This window comes from Symphalangus syndactylus, chromosome 8 (genome assembly GCF_028878055.3).
Source record: "Symphalangus syndactylus isolate Jambi chromosome 8, NHGRI_mSymSyn1-v2.1_pri, whole genome shotgun sequence".
Taxonomy (NCBI): Eukaryota; Metazoa; Chordata; class Mammalia; order Primates; family Hylobatidae; genus Symphalangus; species Symphalangus syndactylus.
Window position 1 is genome coordinate 101,396,939 of NC_072430.2, and position 21,015 is coordinate 101,417,953.

Consider the following 21,015-nt stretch of genomic DNA (forward strand, 5'->3'; position numbering starts at 1 on the left):
GGAAGCAGCTGCTACTAAAGTTTCAACTTCTTAATAGCTCATGTCAGCAGCAACACAAAAGGTAGAGTGATTTTTTTAAATGCTTGGACAAGACTCTATTAAGCAACAACCTATAGTGTAATGGGAAAATTGAGTTAAATTTGTGCCTCACAGAATACAATGGCAATAGAAGAAAGCCACTTCCCACCTTCTTATTAATTTAGCAAAGAAGAATGTGTCATTAGCCTCCAGACTGGGCAGTATATAAGCAGCAGGCAGTATTTTTTACCTTCCTGTCTTTCTGAATGATCACCCAAACATCCATTTACAATGTTCCTAATATTATTTGCTAATATCATGCCTATTTATGGTCACTAACCACACGTTGGGATAGAATTGGGACAAAATACCATGTGTTTCATGTGTCAGAACTCATCTACCAGTTGAAACTGTTGCAGGGGAGACAGAAAAATGCAAGATGGGAAAAATCACAACATTTACAAAGACAGCTCAGCTAATGATTATTCACTTTCTACCCTATCAAATCTAACTAATGCCAGGCTGTGGTTGGACAATCTTTTAAAGAGAGCTGACTCTACATCTCAAGCAGCGATGCTAATTTTCTGTTTAGCTATGTATCTCCGTGTTCTAGCAAAATGACCTATCATATTCCACACATGGTAAAAGCATGTGTGTAAGTGGGTGACCCTGTGGGTAGCCAATTTTGAATTTACAGTTGGCCCTCCATATGATGGGTTCTGCATCTGCCATTGATTTAATTCAACCAACCGCAAATCTAAAATATTTAGGGAAAAAAATAAAAAATAATAATACAATAATAAAGGCAGGGCGTGGTGGCTCATGCCTGTGAATCCAGCACTTTGGAAGGCCAAGGTGGGTCCAGATTTTGAGACCAACCTGGCCAACACGGTAAAACCCATCTCTACTAAAAATACAAAAATTAGCCGGGAATGGTGGTGCAGTCCTGTAATCCCAGCTCCTGGGGAGGCTGAGAGAGGAGAATCACTTGAACCTGGGAGGTGGAGATTGCAGTGAGCTGAGATTGCGCCACTGCACTCCAGCCTGGGCAACAGAGCAAGACTCCATCTCAATAATAATAATAATACAAATAAAAAGATATAGTATAACAACTATTTACATAGCATTTACATTGTATTAGGTATTATAAGCAATCTAGAGATGATTTACAGTATATGGGAGAATGTACATAGGTTATGTGCAAATACTACACGATTTTATATCAGGGACTTGAGCATCCCTGGATTTGGATATCTACAATAGTCCTGGAACCAATCCCCCATGGATACCAAGGGACAACAGTAATACATACGCAACTCAGTTTAAGAAAACGTATGAACATTCTGATTTACAAAGCAGATAAAATTGAGGGTACTCATTTACCTTACATAATAAAAAGGCCATTTGCTATAGTTTTTCCTCACCTAAAGGGGAAGGGAGAAACTTAACAGCAAAGCTGTTTGCAGGGTTATTTTTCCTAACAGTGGTACAAACTGCCTGTCCCACAGAATTACCATGAGGCCACATTCCTTATCTGTATATATTACTCTATTACTCTAAAACCTCTCGCATTTAGGGAAAATTAGAAGGCCAGGAAAGTGAATCAAGACTGATCAAATAAAAGCCCCACCTAAATTCTTTCAGAAACATTCCAAAAACTAAGAAGGAAGAGAAATAAAATATATTCCCTAATACAGTTCTCAGCTATCATGTAAACGCTTTTACCAAATTGAGAGTGGAAAACAGAAAACAGGAAAAGGGAGGGGTGAATAAGTAGTTGAACTCTATCCCAGTGCTTCATCCCTAATGACCTGCTGTGTCCCCAAACCAGAAAATGACATCAGGGACATGAGTACAACATGGCCACATGAGTCCTGATGAAGACCAGGCTTTGAAGAATGAAATGTAAGGAAGACATGGGGTAAGAGAGGAGAGTCCTCCTATAATCCCATGGATGATTGTGACCTGCCTGCATAACTCCTAGATTTTTATTTTTATTTATTTTATTTTATTTATTTATTTAGACAGTGATCTCACTCTGTCACCCAGGCTGGAGTACAATGGCACTAACATAGCTCACTGCAGCCTGGAATTCCTGGGCTCAAGCAATACTCCCGCCTCAGCCTCCCATGTAGCTAGGACCACAAGTATGTACCACCACATCTGGCTTTTTTTTTTTTTTTTTTTTTTTAGAGATGGGGTTTCGCTATGTTGCCCAGGCTGGTCTTGAACTCCTGACCTCAAGCAAATCATCCTGCCTCAGCCTCCCAAAGCACTGGGATTACAGGCATGAGCCACCTCACCCAGCCCCATAACCCCTGGATTCTTAAATCATTCTGCCCAGCTATCCCTACAAGGAGACCTTGAATTCCAAGGTCCCTGATGCTGCCAACCATCTCGCTTACACTGCAAGTCTTCCCAACCCCCTGTGCAATCTTTTCCCACTGTAGCCGCCTTACCCTGTGTTGCTGCTAGATTTATCTTCCTGACAGACATTTTCTACACTCAAAACACCTACAGTCATTCCCCAGGATCAGTCACTACTTGGAGTGACGTTCATGCATTCCCTCATTTCATCCTCACTATAACACTATGAGATATGTACAATATTATTGTTCTTCCCATTTTAGAGATGAGGAAACTGAGGTACAGCATGGTTGGCAACTTACCCAAGATGACACAGCTAGGAAGCAGCAGAGCCACAGTTGGAACCCAGGTGACCCAACTTCAAGCCCAATACTCACACTCCCCATGTTCTAATGTCAACAAAATAAAATCCAAACACTCGAGCCTGGCAACCAGGTATCTCTGTATCTTTCCAGTCTCGTTTCTCTTTCTTCCCCTTTGTTTCTTCCTTACTACCTAGGGTGATGCCGTTCACAGTGCAGTCCGTGTGGTTAATATGGGTTGACTGAATGAATGTCCAAGCTAATGAATGAACAATCAGTTTTTATTTCATTCAAGCATGGTCCTTATTTGCAATGTCATAGAAAAAAATTGTTCCAGCTTCTGCCCAGGAAGTCTAATCTCTGAACATGACACCAGGCAGCAAAGAGATTGCATGAGAACTTATTAGGTTAATTATTCATCTGCTCACTGTCAGTAAGGGCTTCCAAGCAAGGCAGCACTAACAGATCTGCATCCCAGATGTGTAACAAGTCATGTTGGGTGGGGTAGCTGGGCATGGGTTGCCAAAATATGGCTTCCCAGTCCAGGAAACAGATTCCTTACAATGTACCCTTTTGTTCCCTGAAAGAAAATTTAGCAACCCTATCATAGGGAAATCACGTTGACAGAAGTCCTGGGTACCTAGAGAGCAAAACCAATTCTTCTATATAAATTAGGCTTTGTCCAGTGGCAAAAAGTGGGATAAAATCAAAACCCAAACTTAATTTGTATCGTGCGTGACAGGACACAAATCACTTACACAAAACCTCTCGCATAATCCCCACAGCAATGGACTGAGGCCATATTATTCCCGTTTGGCTGATGAGGAAACTGAGGTTTAAAGATGATGGGAACACCCAAAACCACACAATGGAGGCAAGACAAGAACCCAAGGCTCTCTCCAAATCAGGCCCAACGGTCCCAGCTGTGAAGAGTGGTCACTTTCTAACAGTCTCTTCCCCCCACACACAGCCTGTCATGATAGAGGAAAGTTCTGCTCAATTCACATCAAGAGTCCAAATTAGGCTGGCTGAGGAATGGAGGAGACTGAGGTGAAGCAGGAAATGGCTGGGGACAGGGCTCCCCATTGGACTTAAAGACACTCACTCCAACAAGTGTGTGCAGCAACTAATCACTAGGGACACGGCCTCCCTCCTCATCATTCCCCTTCCCGCCTCCACCCTCCACCACAAAAAACTAACCAAGCAACACAGAAGCAGAGAAAAAGAAAGTAGCCATATCCACACTTGTCCCTCCTGGCTGCCTGCCCACTGCTGCTGCAGGGACAGAGCGCAAAACGCAATTATCTTTCATCTGGTTCGCTTTATGTGTCAAATTGGAGACGGGTTCTGGATAAGATTACATTTAAATGAATGAACTTTGGGTGAAACAGGTTGCTCTTTATAAGGTCGGTGAGACTCATCCAATCAGTTAAAGGCCTGAATAGAAAAAAAAAAACAGACTGGCCATCCCAAGCAAGAGGGACTTCTCCAGCAGACCGCCTTGGGAGTGGAACAGCATCATCAGCTCTCTGGGGACTAGAGCCTGCTGGCCCACACTACAGATTTGAGATTTCCTAGCCTCTATGATCATGTTAGCCACTTCCTTATAATTAAAAAAATCATCTATATATATATATATTCCTTATAATTCCTCCGTGATCATGTAAGTCGATTCCTTATAATTTAAATGCATATTTATATATATTATACATGTATATGTATATGTATATATATATATATATCTAGAAAGAGAGAGAGAGAGATTGAGAGAGAGGGGAGAAAGACATAGAGACATAGATACAGCTCCTATTGGTTCTGTATCTGTGGAGAACTCTGTCTAATGCAGGGACCAACTTGCAATGGAGGACTGCTGTAGTAACTAATCCTTGCTGCAAACATAGGAGGCTCTCTAGGGAGACGAGGGGGAGGAAGTCAAAGCAGGGGTAGCATGCGGTGTCCATGTGGCAGGAGATACTGAAGTATGTGTAGTTCAGGAAGTGGTGATGGTGGGGGTGCTGGAATTGAGTAAAAGTTTTGTTTAGGGAGAACTAACAGTTTTAGCTATGCATGAAGAAAGACTCTTGAAAATTCTGTAACATATAAGAAAAGTGTGGTATACAGCTGATCTTGGTTATGAAAATCCCACTAGCTGGCCGAGTGCGGTGGCTCATACCTGTAATCCCACACTTTGAAGGCTGAGGTGGGAAGATGGCTTGAGGCCAGGAGTTTGTGACCAGCCTGGGAAACATAGTGAGACCCCGTCTCTACAAAAAAAAATACGGTAATTAGCTGAGCATGGTGGTGCACACCTGAAGACCCAACGACTTGGGAGGCTGAGGCTGGAGGATGGCTTGAGCCCAGGAATTCCAGGCCAGAGCAAGCTAAGATTGTGCCACTGCACTCCAGCCTGGGCAACAGAGTGAGACCTCGTCTCAAAAAAAGTAAAGAAATAAAAAAAGAAATTTTAAAAAGAAAAAAAAAGAAAATCCCACTAGAAAATGCATTTGACAAGTAATTTTTATCAAGTCACTAAACCTTCTTGAAACAGGGCAAGATTGGTATTATTAAAGAGAAAGAGCTTCCCACTTTTGCTCCACATGTGGGAGAATGTGGTGGCCACCAACATACTTTTATTCAAACAGTACACTGGGGAGCAAAAAGTTTTTGTAACACAGACAAGAAAATATACAACATCTTATTTATTTTAGAGATGTAATTTCAGCCAACACACTCAATAAAACACATAATCTCCTCATCAGCTGCACTAAAGTTTATTTTTAAACAGAAATTCAAAATATTTAAGCCATAATCCTATCACAGCTGCAGGAGGATCGTCAATGTAGAGTTACAGGTTTACATTCACTCTCACCAAAATGTCTTTCATTACAGCATTTATTTTGAGAATATTTATCATGTTGATAATTAAGGCAAAAAAGTCCATCTACATTTTACTTTCATTATCAAAGTAGTTTTCAAAGAAGCTTCTAGGTTTAAAATATATAAGACAGTTATTAAGATTAAAATTTAAAAGCATGTAATGAAAATCTTAACATGGAAAGTGAAAGGCTAATAGAAGACTGCTGACTTATTCCAGAAATCATAATCTATTCATGAAATTCATTGTGGTGGCATAATTTTAAAATTGCATTAGACAAGGACAGTCTTATCAGGCAGGGTGTTTTCAATTGCAAATAACAGAATAGCCAACTAAAATTTGCTTAAGCAATTTGGACATTTGATTTATCTCTCTTAACAAAATCTCTAGAGGTAGGTGGTCCTAGGCTCAGTAGGTCAGTGACCAGGTAGTTCAGTGGCGTGGTGATGTCATCGTAGGTCCAGGCTCTGCTCATCTTCTCACTCTGCCAGCCTTGGTTGTTGGCAGCCATCTCCTTGTGATTGCAAGATAGCTGCAGCAACAACACATCATCACACAAGGATGTCCAAAGCATGAAAGCTGGGGCCAGGGAGAGGCAATGGGTACATATCGCCCTGCACCTGTTTCTTATAAGGGAGGAATATCTTTCCCAGAAGACCCCAGTTAACTTCCGTGAAGTCTCACAGACCAGAACAAAGTCACATGCTCACTTCCAACCAATTTGTGGCAAATGGGAATAGGACTGCCACTAGCAGAGAAGCCTTCATTCATTCATCCCCTGAGGCTGGGCACACTGCAGCTGAATGCCTGAATAAAACTGTGGTCTGTTAGCAAGGAAGAAAGTGTGATGGGCAGTTAAGGGTGCCTCCCAAATGTAGGTGAAGAATAATAGCTTATATCGTTGAGCACATCTAGTACCAGGCACCTTACTATACACCTTATGTGCATTCTCTCACGTAATTCTCACTAGCTAGAGGCCATTATTCAGGTGAGGAAACTGAGGCACAGAGTAGTGATAGAGTTGCTCCAAGGTCTACACCCAGATAAGGGGTAGAAATAGGATTTAAATCCAGACAGTCTGACCCCAGAGCCAGCTAAGACTTTACGTGGGTAACTGCAAAAATGTAGAAGCAGAAAAGACAGCTGACAAGGCTACAGAATTCATTTTGGGTGGTAAGTTAGTTGAAGGAGAAGAGTTGTAAAGCCCTTCAAATTTCAGATGAAACACATCTCACTTCACCCATCTTCACTGCATTATGCTAAGAAAGAAGAAAAATTCTTGTGGTTAACAAGCTTTATACTTGTTCTTTTAAAATGTATTTTATTTATTACCAATATATTTTTAAATGTTTTTAAATTCACATATATTGCTAAAACCATAACAAAGATGTTTATTTCTTGATAGGTCTTTTATATATTTTATTATAATACACGTATTTACATTTTACTATGCTTTTTTCCAAACCTTTTTGTTTACACTGTCTTCCTATGTTTTTGAGTAGCTTAAAAACATTCCATATTTTATTTGTCTGTTGTTGTCCATCCAAATTCTTTCTCATTTGTCACCATCAGAAATAACAGCACAATAAATATCTTTGTTCTTACAGCTTTTTTTTTTTCCTTTAGAATAAATTCCAGGGAGTGGGTTACTAGGTCAAAGAGTCTGGACAATTGTGTGACTTTTTACATCCACTGCCAATGCGTTCTCCAAAAGAACTGAACTAATTAACATTGCTGCCAGAAATGTAAGAATATACTCGTTTTCTGAGATCACATCAGCTTTGTTTTATTTATATTTATACTAGTTTAATAGCCATAAAATGGTTTCTCATTATTTTTTTCCTTCCATTTCTTTGATTTGGAGTGGAGTGTTTTTCTACAGGCATGCTTGCAAGTATTTCCTCCTGTGAAAAATCTGTTCTTACTCTTTGCCCATTAATCTTTCTGGATCTTGGTGCTGTTGTGATTCACATATTTCAAAACAAAGTTGGCTTAATTTTATTTCTGCAAACTGAATGCAGACTGAATGACTGGTTTGTCTAGACTTACACTTGGGCGGACCCAAATTCCAGCTTGTTTCCTCAACCTCCTAAATTTCAACAACTGAGGCATAAATGTCAATCTTAGCTATAAAAATATGAAAAAGAATGTTTCCACTGCTTAGTTTTTTTCTTCAAAAGACATACTAGGGCTGCTATATTTGAAAATTCTAAGAGTAATATTAACATTTATGCATCAGTCCTTGTTTTCATAATCAACTACACTCTCCAAATAAAGGATTATTCTTTCAGTATGGGAATAATAGCCACGATAAAATATCTTTTGTGTCTTTATCCTAAAATTGCTAAATACAAAATCAGAGGGGGAATAAAGCAGTATCTTCAGATTTTGTTTTGCTTAAATAGGAAAAAACTCCTTAAAACAACACATACACTAAAACTATTTAATCTTTCAGCAAAAAAAAGAACAGGCATTGGTATACAAACACTTTTGGACTCCACCACCCTGCCTGTTATCTATTTCTGTTACCTAAATATTTTTTCCCAAACCAGAATCCCTAAGAGAAACTTAAAATACAGATTCCTGCTCTCCCCCGGCCCCACCCCGCCAAAAGTCTAACAAATCAAAATCCTTAGGGTTGCATCCTGAATATATATATATATATATATATAATTTTTTTTTTTTTTTTAGACGGAGTCAGAGTCTTGCTCTGTCGCCCAGGCTGGAGTGCAGTGGCGTGATCTCAGCTCACTGCAAGCTCCGCCTCCCGGGTTCACGCCATTCTCCTGCCTCAGCCTCCCGAGTAGCTGGGACTACAGGCGCCCGCCACCACGCCCGGCTAATTTTTTGTATTTTTAGTAGAGACGGGGTTTCACCGTGTATAACCAGGATGGTCTTGATCTCCTGACCTCATGATCCGCCCACCTCAGCCTGTCTCACGCCAGGTGTGAGCCACTGTATTTTTTAAATATTCCCCAAGTTTTCAAATATTTTAGCTGCAAAATTCTCTTTTTAAACTAAATCTTTATAAGAACCCCAAGACTAATATTTATACTGATTTTTAAATGCTGCTAGGCAAAAGACCTGTATTTACTCCCGCAGTGCTTTGAAAAGAGTTTTTGAAAGATAGTTTACACCCTTAATTAATCCTTTACCTAAGAAAGAGTAGAGGCCAGAAACAAATGTTTTTGACTTTTTATAGTACCTGCTTTAAAAGCTCTTTGTAAGCTGACCATAGGCACAGATCATGTGGCATCCACCATCAATACTCATAAGTCTAATTTATCCTCAGGATGTTCCCTGAAGTATTCAGGAATTCTTAGTCCTATTACAAAGATTTTGTTGCTGTGATAGTGGTTTTGTTTATTTAGAAAAATAAAAGTCAAAACAACAGCTCCTGTATAACGATGGTACAACCATGAGTAATTTTATTTTTTCAAGCGTTTCTTTAACGTCTTGAGGAAATGATTTTTATACTTCAGAGAAAATTAAAAGGGGGTCATTAAAAAACCTGGTGGCATTTCCAACTTATCTACTGATGGCTTTTGAATTCTTCTTACTGTCAGTTAGGAGGCTGACATTATCTCAGTTATTAAGATTATTAGAATCTTATTCTAGGATATCAATAAACATAGTGGATAGTTTATTAATGTGTTCAATAATGTCAATGTCCATATTATCCTACTGCTATATATTATCTACACACACACACATACATACATATTCCACACATGTCAATAAAAATAGTAGGTGGTTTAATAATGTCTTCAATAATGTTGATTTCTGCATTATTCTGCTAATATGAATTATGCTATATATATTTATTCCATATATATGTAGAATGTATATATAAAAAGAAACCTGTAAGAACTTGAGACCAGAAAGATATTAATGTAGACATCTCCATAAGTCAATTCTTTCCTAACTCTCCAAGATATTCCCATGTAGGTGTTTAAATCACAGAAAAGTACTTCTGCTGGAATCTCACCTAGGTAAAGAGAAAGCACCGCAGTTAGTTTTGTCTTCTTTCTGTGGCCCAGAAAAACAAAGTCACACTATGTGAAGTAGGCTATGAGGAGATACAGACAGGCGACTCTATGTGGGCTGCAAGTGAAAGAGTTAACTATTTACAAGCCCACTGATGCCTCCAACACTGGCTAAATTTCATTATTCTGCCTCATTCCAGAAACACACTCATAACCTGCACAGGGTTCTTGAAAGATTACACTAACGTTTCTTAGCCCAGCCACCCACAATGGGAGTATTCTGTACACAATTCTGTAATACACAAGCAGCGAATCTTCTGGCCTCACGTAACTAAAACAAGCAAAAGTACTCAATAACTCAACATGGTTTCATGTTAAACTTTCAACTCCAAGACCAGGCACGGTGGCTTACGCCTATAATCCCAGCACTTTGGGAGGCCAAGGTGGGCAGATCACCTGAGGTCAGGAGTTTGAGACCAGCCTGGCCAACATGGCGAAACCCCATCTCTACTAAAAATACAAAAATTAGCCGGGCGTGGCGGTGGCTGCCTGTAATCCCAGCTGCTCAGGAGGCTGAGGCAGGAGAACCTGGGAGGCAGAGGCTGCAGTGAGCTGAGAAAGCGCCACTACACTCCAGCCGGGGCGATGGAGAGAGGCTCCGTCTTACAAAAACAAAACAAAACAAAACTTCCAACTCCAGCCTGTAATTGGCCAGAAATGTCAGTACTTTCTGAACTATCCTACCAAAGTGCCCTAACAGTGGAGGAGCATCCCTTAAATACAAAATTAATTATTCTCCCTTATGGTTATCTTTAAAATTCTTGCAAATGTTCCACCTTAGTGTGTGTGTATATGTGTATAGACACAAATACATACATCATACACACATACACACACAGATATATATATTTGCTTTAATATTAAAATCATGTTTCTTCTAAAAGTAGGGGGGAAACTGATACTCTAGGAGTATGTTCCACCTTACTGTGTGTGTATATGTGTGTATAGACACACATACATACATACATACACACACACACACACATATATATATTTGCTTTAACATCAAAATCATGTTTCTTCTAAAACTAAGGGGAAAATTGATACTCTAGGCGTATGTACTAGTTGTACTATGGCACTTCATTATGTCCCCAGAGGGGTGCACACCTATCAGATTAACTGCCTTTTCCAAAATGCTCCCCTTCCGTCAGTGAAACACATCTACAAATCAAGTTCCTAAGAGCTATTTGTCCAAGGTGCTGACCTGAGGCCCAAGGCAATAGTTAACTGAACCAGAGAAGTACTCAGCTCAGGGCAGCCAAGGAGATTCCCTGTCCAGAGAATGTGAGAAGGAGATGAAGAGTGAGTGTCGGTCTCTCTTTGGCTGAACCTGTAGCCATATGTTCCACGACTATGGTCCAAGAAGTCGGAAAGGCGGTCTTTAGAAAAGGAAGGAATGAAGAAGACACTCAGAGAGAAGCAGACACCAGAGGTAGGATGGGAATGCTGCCTGTTCCTCGCAGAGCCCTGTCTGTGGGGTTACGCTTCCTGGGGCTGGGCTCCAACCATTTGGAAGCTCAGCTCCCTGAGTAGTCACCTCAGCATACACAGAACGTTCGTGTGAGAAACACAAGCTAAGTGACAAAAAAAGGCAGGTACAGTAGAGCAGCCTGGGGCCTTATTCACCAAGAGGTAAATCACTTGCTGTGGGCACACCCCAACTCTGCAAGAAAAACCAAATTAACAACCATGCAAGCTCCTATTTGAATATAAGCTAGGTATCCCTTCTTATCTAGCAAGAAGGAATAAACCTAACATGACTTGCATTAAACGTCATAGTTTTGGAATTGAGAATCTGTAAATAGTAAGTTATGGCCCCAAAACAAAAAGAAGAACTACAGGCCTGCCTGTGAACTTCCTTTTTTCCAGGCTGTTACATGCTTTGCTGTTGCCACTGACAGTGTGGTAAGAGGCGGCCCCCTGGGTTTGTTTCCCCAGCCAGGCTGCTCCATCGAAGGCAGCTACACAGCGGCCAGGACAAGCCAGCCAGAGCCAGTAGGGCTGGAGCCCTGACAAAGGCAACGACGCTCCTGGAGTCAGATAATGAAAGCCAGAGCAGGAAGGACCCTGCGCTTCATGTAAGACGTTCACCAAATAAAGAAATGTTTAATCACACATCTGTGCTGTACATCGCAGGAGCCTTTGAAAAGCGTAATGCCTGGGTGCAGTTTAAAAATAAGGAATCTTAATCTATCTGGTCTAACTTTAGAAAATTGTTTGGAGGGGATTCTTAAGATACTCTGAATTTATGCTTTCTTAACAGGGGCTGTCTTTTGTATATGTGGTTTGTGAGAATATGTGTGATTGATCTGTAATTTGAGCCTCTTTTCAAAGCTTATAGTATCATTGGATTCTTACCACTTTCATTTAATGCTCTAGATGGCAGAACACTAAGACCTAAGAAATTAAAAAGGGAAAGATTTCAGATAATGAACTAGTTTCTAGTGACTGTCCAACAGTGGACCGCCAGGCTCGTTTCTAAATCACTAGGTGTCTAAACTTCACAACAGTTAAGACTAGATCCCTAACTGTCAGGAGCATGAGTACAAAAGATTCCTGCTGTTCTATGATGTGTTTCTGACTATGTGTCTTTGAAAGACCTTTCAACTTTAATGCTCCAAAATTTAGATGTTCTCCATATACTAACAGCTTTATAAAAAGTAAATGTAAGCACGGCAGAGCCAAAAGACAACTTGAACACAAGTTATCTACATCAAAGTAACAAAACCAAAGTGCATTTGTCTTTACACCAGGAAATAAATCAAATTGAGACAGATGAACAGGAAAAAAAATGTCATGAACCTGAAGTTAAACATCTACTTTTCAGGCTCGAGTTTTTAAAAAATACACTTCTAAGATTCTTTCCCAAGAAGGCTTCATGCATATACAAATACATTAATCCCCCTTAGAACAGATTTAAAACAAAGACCTTGGTGTTTCAGAAAATGGCATACAAAAAGAGGAGGATGTAAGGCCCTGTGTATAAACAAGTCAAGAAGCTCGTATCCTAAGCTAATTGCTCCTATGCAATTTGAGGCAGCCACATCACCCTAGTCCAGGACTTCCATGTACTCTCAATAAATCATAAACTGTCCTGTAAGGGGGCTTCAGGCTTCTCATAGATCACAGATCAAAGACTAAGCCTATAAAGAGACAGGAAGGAGAAAAAACTGTATTCATGCTTTGGGTGCCTCAGGAGGTACAGAACAGAGAGAAGTCAGCTGATGTCTCCAAACCTACAAGCAGCTCATCTTCAGAAAAAAAATGGAAGAATAGGTGAAAACACCAATCCAATCCCCAAGAAGAAAGCACTCTCCTTGCGAAGGTTTAGTGTTTAAAATTTCAGATGCCTGAGCTTAAGCAGACTCCAGGACTCTCTTGGAGGTGGCAGCTATCACTGTGTGGGATTTCTTTATAGTCAAGGTGATTAGCTCTCTTTCAGATCATTTTGCAAAGGAAGTCAGTGGGACAAATGTGAGTACCATGTAGACCCACCTGGGAAAGCGAAATACTTACCAGTTCAGTTTGGTATGACAATAGTTTTTAAGAGGTATTCTTTAAAAAACAAATTAAAAGCACACAGAAACACAGTTTTTTTTTTTTTTTTACTTGATTAAAAGAATCAACAGACAGTAACAGTCAGCTTTTTAGTGATTATTATAAAACTTCAGGAAAAAAACAATCATGACTTTCTTCAGTTCCTTTTTCTTTTATTTAGTATCTTAAAACAATTAAATATTTTTGCACAAATTTTTTATTGTGTAAAGTATACATAAAATTTACCATTTTATAACTAAACGAGTATAACTGGATTTTTTTTTTTTTTTTTTTTTTTTTTGAGACGGAGTCTTGCTCTGTCACCCAGGCTGGAGTGCAGTGGCGCGATCTCGGCTCACTGCAAGCTCTGCCTCCTGGGTTCACGCCATTCTCCTACCTCAGCCTCTCCAAGTAGCTGGGACTACAGGCGCCCGCCACCACGCCTGGCTAATTTTTTGTATTTTTAGTAGAGACGGGGTTTCACCGTGGTCTCGATCTCCTGACCTCGTGATCCGCCCTCCTCGGCCTCCCAAAGTGCTGGGATTACAAGTGTGAGCCACCGCGCCCGGCCATAACTGGATTGTTTGTAACACAAAGGATAAATGCTTGAGGGGATGAATACCCCATTCTCCATGATGTACTTATTTCATATTACATGCATGTAACAAAACATTTCATGTACCCCACAAATATATACACCTACTATGTACCCACAAAAAATAAAATTTTTTAATTTACCATTTTAACCATCTTTAAGTGTACAGTTCACTGGGATTAAGTATATTCACATTATTATACAACCATTACCATCATTCATCTCCAGAAATTTTTCCCCATCCCATGCTGAAACTCCATGCCAATTAAACAATAACTTCCCATTGCCTCCTCCCTTTATCCCTGGTAACCACTATTCTACTTTTCTGTCCCTCTGAATTTGAATACTCTAGGTACCTTATATAAATGAAAATCATATAATGGTTGTTATTGCATCTGTCTTATTTCACTTAGCATAATATCTTCAAGTTCAGCCATGTTGTAGCATGTGTCCGAATTTCCTTCTTTTTTATTTTTTATTTTTATTTATTTATTTATTCAATTATTTATTTTTGAGATGGAGTCTTGCTCTGTCACCCAGGCTGGAGTACAGTGGTGCAATCTTGACTCCCTGCAACCACTGCCCCAGGTTCAAGCAGTTCTCCTGCCTCAGCCTCCCAAGTAGCTGTGATTACAGGCATGTGCCACCATACTCGGCTAATCTTTTTTTTTTTTTTTTTTTTGGATTTTTAGTAGAGACGGGTTTCACCATGTTGGCCAGGCTGGTCTCGAACTCCTGACCTCAAGTGATCCACCCACCTAGGCCTTCCGAAGTGCTGGGATTACTTTGGGAATTCTGTACTAGGCCAGAATTTCCTTCCTTTTTAAGGCTGAATAATATTCATATATATATATATATATATATATCACATTTTGTTTATCAATTAATATGTCATTGGACATTTGAGTTGTTTCCATCTTTTGGTTATTGTGGATAATGCTGCTATGAACATGAATGTACTAATATCTGTTCACCTCTCTGCTTTCAATTCTTTTGGATATATACCCAGAAGTAGGATTGCTAGATCAAATGGTATTTCTATATATAACTTTTTGCGAAACCACCACACAGTTTTTCATGGCAGCTGCACCATTTTACATTCCCAACAGCAACGCACAAGGTCTTCAGTTTCCCCACATCCTCACCAACATTTGCTGTTTCTGGTTTTCAGATAGTCACCCTGATGAGTATGAAGTGGTATCTCATTTGTGGTTTTGACTGGCATTTCCCTAATGATCAGTGATTGCTCCATTTTCTTCTAAATAGTGTTTCAAAATGTGTCTTCTTGTTTTGTTTCAGTATCTCTTTCTGTAGGATAGAAATGTAATGCTTGCTCTGAGTAGATATTCATGAAGTGCTCTGGGAGTTCTGAAGAACTTCCAACACACTAAGAAGCCAGGGATTCCATTATTCAGGTCTCAACCACCTACCAAACCTTGCAGCCTGGACAGAAAGACATTGCCAAGTTTCCCTCCAGGCTCTTAAAGACTAGGTAAAGCAGCCTTAAGTACAGTCCTCCTACAAAGGCAATAATGTAAGTTTTTATTGTCCAGGAAGATTAATGAACTGGGTGAGTAAACATGAAAAGCAGGATGGTCCCAGGACTCTGGACCCAGGGATGCAAGTTTGGGCCATTGAGTCCAGCATTGCAGCTCTTACCAGGGGCCTCCTCTGAGTAGCTCCTGTGCACTTATATACATCTGTGTCCCCCCTCCCAGAGCTAAACACTAAGAACACAACATAGGAACAGATTCAACCTTAAGAATAACTTTGTAAACCTAAGAAACAAAAACAAAGGTACTTGGAAGATATGGGAGTTAAAAATCCAGTTTTGACACAGGTCCTTGTCAAATTCCCCCAATCTAGGTTCCTCTTGTCTAGCCCACCATGATTTCCCAGACTTCTGCAGATAATCTCTTTCCCTTCTGCATCTAAGCTGATCCAACCCTCCTTAGGCTGCCTGAGAAAACTTCACCTTCAAATCTTTTCTCCTTTTTGTTAAACTGTCGTCCTCCAATTCATAGTCACTAATTCAACAGCCAACAAGTATATGCCGCAGACTCCAACGTGCAGGTGCTGAGCTTGGCACTAGAGACACCATGACGAATAAGACCAGACCCCAGCAGGAAGGACTTGCGTAGAGGGAGCCTGCCTTCTCTAGGTTCTTACTTTATCTAAAATGCTAATGTATCTCCTGGGGCATACAACCACCTTTTGGTCATCTATAAATAGAGTCGCTTGCTATAACTCATTGAAAAGAATGTGATTCAGGAGTTTCACATTTGTGTGGGATTCCCACGAGTGTGCCTGTTAATTTGAGGGGGAAAAAAAGAAAGAAAGAAAGAAAAGAATGTGGTCCAATAAAGAACACAGGCTATACTATCTTATATGACTTTGAGCAAAATCACTCATCAGTGGCCTCGCCTGAAAAACGGTGACTACTTTTCCTAGAAATCGAGACCTGAACCAAACAATTTTTTAAAGGGAAGTTCATCAAATGCTTTTTTGGCAACCAAAAAAAAAAAAAAAGAAGAAAAAAAAAATAGACAATCTTTTCTTTAAAAAAAAAATGTTTCTTTTCTAATTGTTTTCTTTTCTAAAAACATAAGTCTGTATGCCAAAGATAAAGCTTTGATGACTGTACACACCCTGTCTTCTTCCATAGTAACTGTTATTACTGCTGAGCCTTCTGAAAAGTGTTTAAGGAGTGATAACAAGGGACCCTAGAGAATCTGAGACTTTTCGTTGCTAAACAAAAAATCAGAACCACGCTTGAGACGTTATACTACTAAGACAACAAGAACATTTGTCTCATATCAAACAAGAGACAGGGCCTGCTAACTGCAGTGATGGCCAGAAGAGAGCCTGCAAGTCTAGTTCATCCTTATGAAGAAAACAGGATCTGAAAAAAACTCACACCTCGAAATCATCTCTTCTGTGTGATGGGATAAGAGAAAAACCGAGGGCAAAATGCAAATTCACATGCAACTAGAAATCACAACTAAAAATCTATAATGTATGATATGTGCTAGGCTTTACAATAAGAGTCTATGAGAAACAGCTTACTTCCTACCAGCCAGGACAAAATATTCGCACACTGTTATACCAACAAATCTTCCTAGCCATACGGTAGTTCCCTCTGATAGAGCACTCTGGGCAGAGAGGAATAAACAAAATCCAGACAGGAAGTAGCCAGAAAGAATAAATGGCAGAGCTTTCTGGCAGTATCTTCCTGTAGAGAAACAAGAGACATCTTTTTATTTTAATAAAATTATCTTAGAACCCAGGCCCTAAAATTACTTATTAATATGATTCCCCACAGAGGTGGAGAAGTTATAAACGAGGTTGTAGTGTTTTGGCTCCATTCCTAGAGTCAACATCATGAAGTGAACACTCTATTTACTGACCACTGACAACTCCAGAATCAAATTCCCATCCAGAATGAACAATTTTGACCTACCCCCTAGTGGGTACCCTTTCTGAAGCCTTTTCTCATTTTAAGGCATATTGATTTGTGCTAATGGAAATTCCACGTAAAAATTTCAACCTACCAAAATGAGTGCATTCTTTCCACAGAATAATGTTTGAAGAAACTACAGTTGCTTTTAAGTTAAGATTGACAGGCCAGGCATGGTGGCTTATGCCTGTAATCCCAGCACTTTGGGAGACCGAGGCGGGTGGATCACTTGAGGCCAGGAGTTCAAGACCAATCTGGCCAATATGGTGAAACCCCGTCTCTAATAAAAATATAAAAAATTAGCCGGGCATGGTGGAACACACCTGTAATTCCAGTTACTTGGGAGGCTTGGACAGGAGAATCACTTTAACCCAGGAGGCAGAGGTTGCAGTAAGCCGAGATCATGCCACTGCACTCCAGCCTGGGAAACACAGTGAGACTCTTTTTCAAAAAAAAAAAAAAAAAAACTTTAACAATACATTCAAAATTTACTTTCCTAACATGGATATCTAAACAATACATTAAGCAGGATATAAATATTACATGATATGCTCTGGTGCTGTCTGTGAATAATAATGCCTCTTTAAAAGGTGTTGTGTCTTCCCTGCACTGGGCGCAGCTCTCCTGCCACAGCCCCTCACCCCCTGAAAATGTACACCTGCTCCAAGTTTGTCTCCACTCCCTCCTTGGTCAAGAGCGCCTCACAGCTGCTAAGCCGTCCGCTACCTGCAGTGGTGCTGAAATAACCAGAGACACTGACAGGTGAGAAACTCAGCAGCTTGGCAGTCTCACGTCCCCTTACCTCACTTGTCCCTGGCCGCAGCTTCGAAACCAGCACCATTTCAAGGGACATCGACACAACAGCTAAGTTCACTGGGGCTGGGGCCACCACAGTTGGGGTGGTGGGCTCTGGGGCTGGGATTGCGACTGTGTTTGGGAGCCTCATCATTGGTTATGCCAGGAACCCTTCTCTGAAACAACAGCTCTTCTCCTACGCCATTCTAGGCTTTACCCTCTAGGAAGCCATGGGGCTCTTCTGCCTGATGGTGGCCTTTCTCATCCTCTTCCCCATGTGAAGCAGCTGTCTCCACCTCCCATATTTCTTTCCCCCATGTCTTGTCAGCCCTGTATGTTTCTTTTCCTGTACCTCCCCAGGTGGCTGGGGAACATGGTTGGCTCAGGGTTTGACAGAGGAAAGACAAATACTGTATTAATAAGAAAAAGAAAAAAAAAGGTGTTATGTCAAGTTTGAATTTGCCTGAAAGCCATAGCAGTACAGGAACACTGAAGGGCAAATGTCACTATTCCAGTGTAGCAGAGGCTCCTACCTGTCTCCCCAGTGTCCATCTTCTCTTTCCTCTATAGTAACAGAAGCCTTAGCTAGGCACATGGCTGCCTCCCTAAAGATTACATTTCCTAGCCTGTCTTGTAGAAAATTAATTATGTGATTGATTCTGGCTAATGGAATAAGATGTTTTCAACTTCCAGGTCATGTTCTTAAAAGGAAAGGAGGCTAGAAGCCCAGTACAGTAGTATGCATCTGTAGTCCCAGCTACGCCTGAGGCTGAGGCAGGAGGATCACTCGAGCCTAGGGGCTTGAGACCAGCCTGGGCAACATAGTGAGATCATGTTTCTTATTTTAAAAAGAAAAAAAAAAGAGGAAGAGGAAAAGAAAGGAGGCTGCCCTCCTCTTTCCTACTTCCTTTTCCCATAGTGATAGAAGGTGGAGCAACTATCTTAGCTGAAAGATAGAAGCTATGTGGTAGAGATGGCATAGTAATAAAAGAAAACTTTATCCCCAACATCATGGAGTCATCTTCTCAGTCTCGGTTTGTTTATGCTCAGACCATTATAGATGAGAGTAAAATAAACTTCTGTGTTCTAATTTTGACCAAATAAGTATCCCGACTAATACCTCTCTTGAAGCACTTTGAATTCAACCGCTATCTTTTGTTTTGATAGCCATTCCTTAAGCAGAAAGCACCCTGGATTTCTTGAAGGGAATTTCCCAGCATGTTTTCAGCATGCACTGTCAGATTTTGATGATAGCATCAACCTTTCTGAGTTTTTAGTATCATTTTTCACAATCCTTGAAGTCAGAGCTGCAATAAATAGTTCATAACATGGGGTAGATTTCCTCTCTTTCCCTCATGGCATCCTCACAGAAGGAGAAAGTCTTCGGCTCTAGCACCCATCCAGTAAAGGGCTAGTCTTGTCTTCCCCATCTCTGTCTCTAGTCAGACATGGCAGGATGCTCCTGGGCACTAGAATCCTTCACATCATTTATAATACGGGAACCTTTCCTTAACCTTTTCCAGACTGCTGAGGGTGATTAGAAAATAACATTTCCCAAGTTCAAGAAATCAAAACCCATGACTCTATATCCCAGACAAAATGGACAAAATACTTAGGGCAAAGTTACCAGGTCAGCTTTCATAGGCTCCTTAAAAATTATATGGTTTTCTTTTAAAAGACACTAAAAGTTCTCAATTTTTAATGGTCATTGCCATTTACAAAATAAAAACGATAGTTGGCTCAATGACAAGGACAGTAAAAGAGTCAGCAGCATCTTGGGCACACTGAGAAAACCCAGTAAACCTCCCACAGAATTCAGTCCTCATAGAAATATTCTGTCCAACATCAACCCCAAATCCCACTCTAGCCAAAAATTCAAATAAGTGCAAAGACATCATAAGCCCATTCCACATGCCAGGTAGCTTTTTCTTATTTTAGACAGAGAAATGCTAATATACTTCCTTAAGTAACAGCGTCTTTTTTCTTTTTTTTCTTTTTTTTTTTTTTTTTTGGTGGGGAGGGGGTGGGGAGACAGAGTCTTGCTCTGTCACCCAGGCTGAAGTGCAGTGGCATGATCTCAGCTCACTGCAACCTCTGCCTCCTGGGTTCAAGTGATTCTCCTGCCTCAGCCTCCCGAATAGCTGGGACTATAGAGGTGCATCACAGCACCAGCTAATTTTTTGAATTTTTAGTACAGACAGGGTTTCACCATGTTGGCCAGGCTGGTCTCGAACTCCTGACCTCAAGTGATCTGCCTGTCTCAGCCTCCCAAAGTGCTGGGATTACAGGTGTGAGCCAGCACACCCGGCCAGTAACAGCTTTTTAAAAATGAAGTCATGGGCTACCTCTTTTTTTTTTCTTTACTGTCTCTGCTTTGTCTAATAAAAATGACAGAGCATTTTGTTTCATGATTCTCTATCTCCTAAGTGTAGGGTTTCTCATATGCAGAGAGTATTATAATTGAGACCATTTATGAACAAAGCATATTAAATGTTACCATGAAAATACTGCAAACCAATGGGTATCACTTTCCTTTAACACTTGAAAAAGCACATAATTCCATGATATTAAAAAGAGAGACAAAAAGGAATGTTTTTAATAATATTTCAACCCTTTGGCTTTATTAGCAGTATCACATAAGAGTTCTAATCTGAAAAACCTATGTTTTCACAAATTGAAATCGAGTAGTAAAAGCATTTTGTCACATCCTCCAAGGGCTAAAATGTAAAGCATAATGACATAGCCCTATATAAAAATGACCTTCAGTAAAAATAATAAATCAAATGCTCACTCTCCAAGCAGAATGTCACAAACTGAATACCAGGTAAAAGGAAAGCTGTACATGAAGGCGCTGTGCTTTCATGGGAAAATGATTGCTCATGCAAGTAGAACCTATTGGAGGAGTGGTAGCCGCCTGGCCAGGCTGGAACTCATAGTCTTTCAGGGGTTCAACTGGAGGTGAAGACTGTCTAAAGAATTCGCCACCAAGAACCATCATTTTCAGTCCTTTCTGATTAAGGACC

General features: G+C 40.3%; 1 protein-coding gene, 1 long non-coding RNA gene and 1 pseudogene across 8 annotated transcripts in view; 1 reads left to right on the forward strand and 2 right to left on the reverse strand.

The window, feature by feature from the left end:
* Window positions 1–21,015, reverse strand: part of ANKRD44 (ankyrin repeat domain 44) — a 330,964-nt gene that overhangs the window by 264,041 nt on the left and 45,908 nt on the right. The gene's annotated exons all lie outside the window — the stretch shown is intronic.
* Window positions 4,350–21,015, reverse strand: part of LOC129488229 (uncharacterized) — a 62,124-nt gene continuing 45,458 nt past the window's right edge. Inside the window, exons 2-3 of the long non-coding RNA XR_010122196.1 lie at window positions 9,424–9,550; window positions 4,350–6,386 (exon numbers count right to left, since the gene is read on the reverse strand). This is a non-coding gene — a long non-coding RNA (uncharacterized lncRNA). The remainder of the gene's footprint in view (window positions 6,387–9,423; window positions 9,551–21,015) is intronic.
* On the forward strand, window positions 17,797–18,273 carry LOC129488228 (ATP synthase F(0) complex subunit C2, mitochondrial-like; annotated as a pseudogene).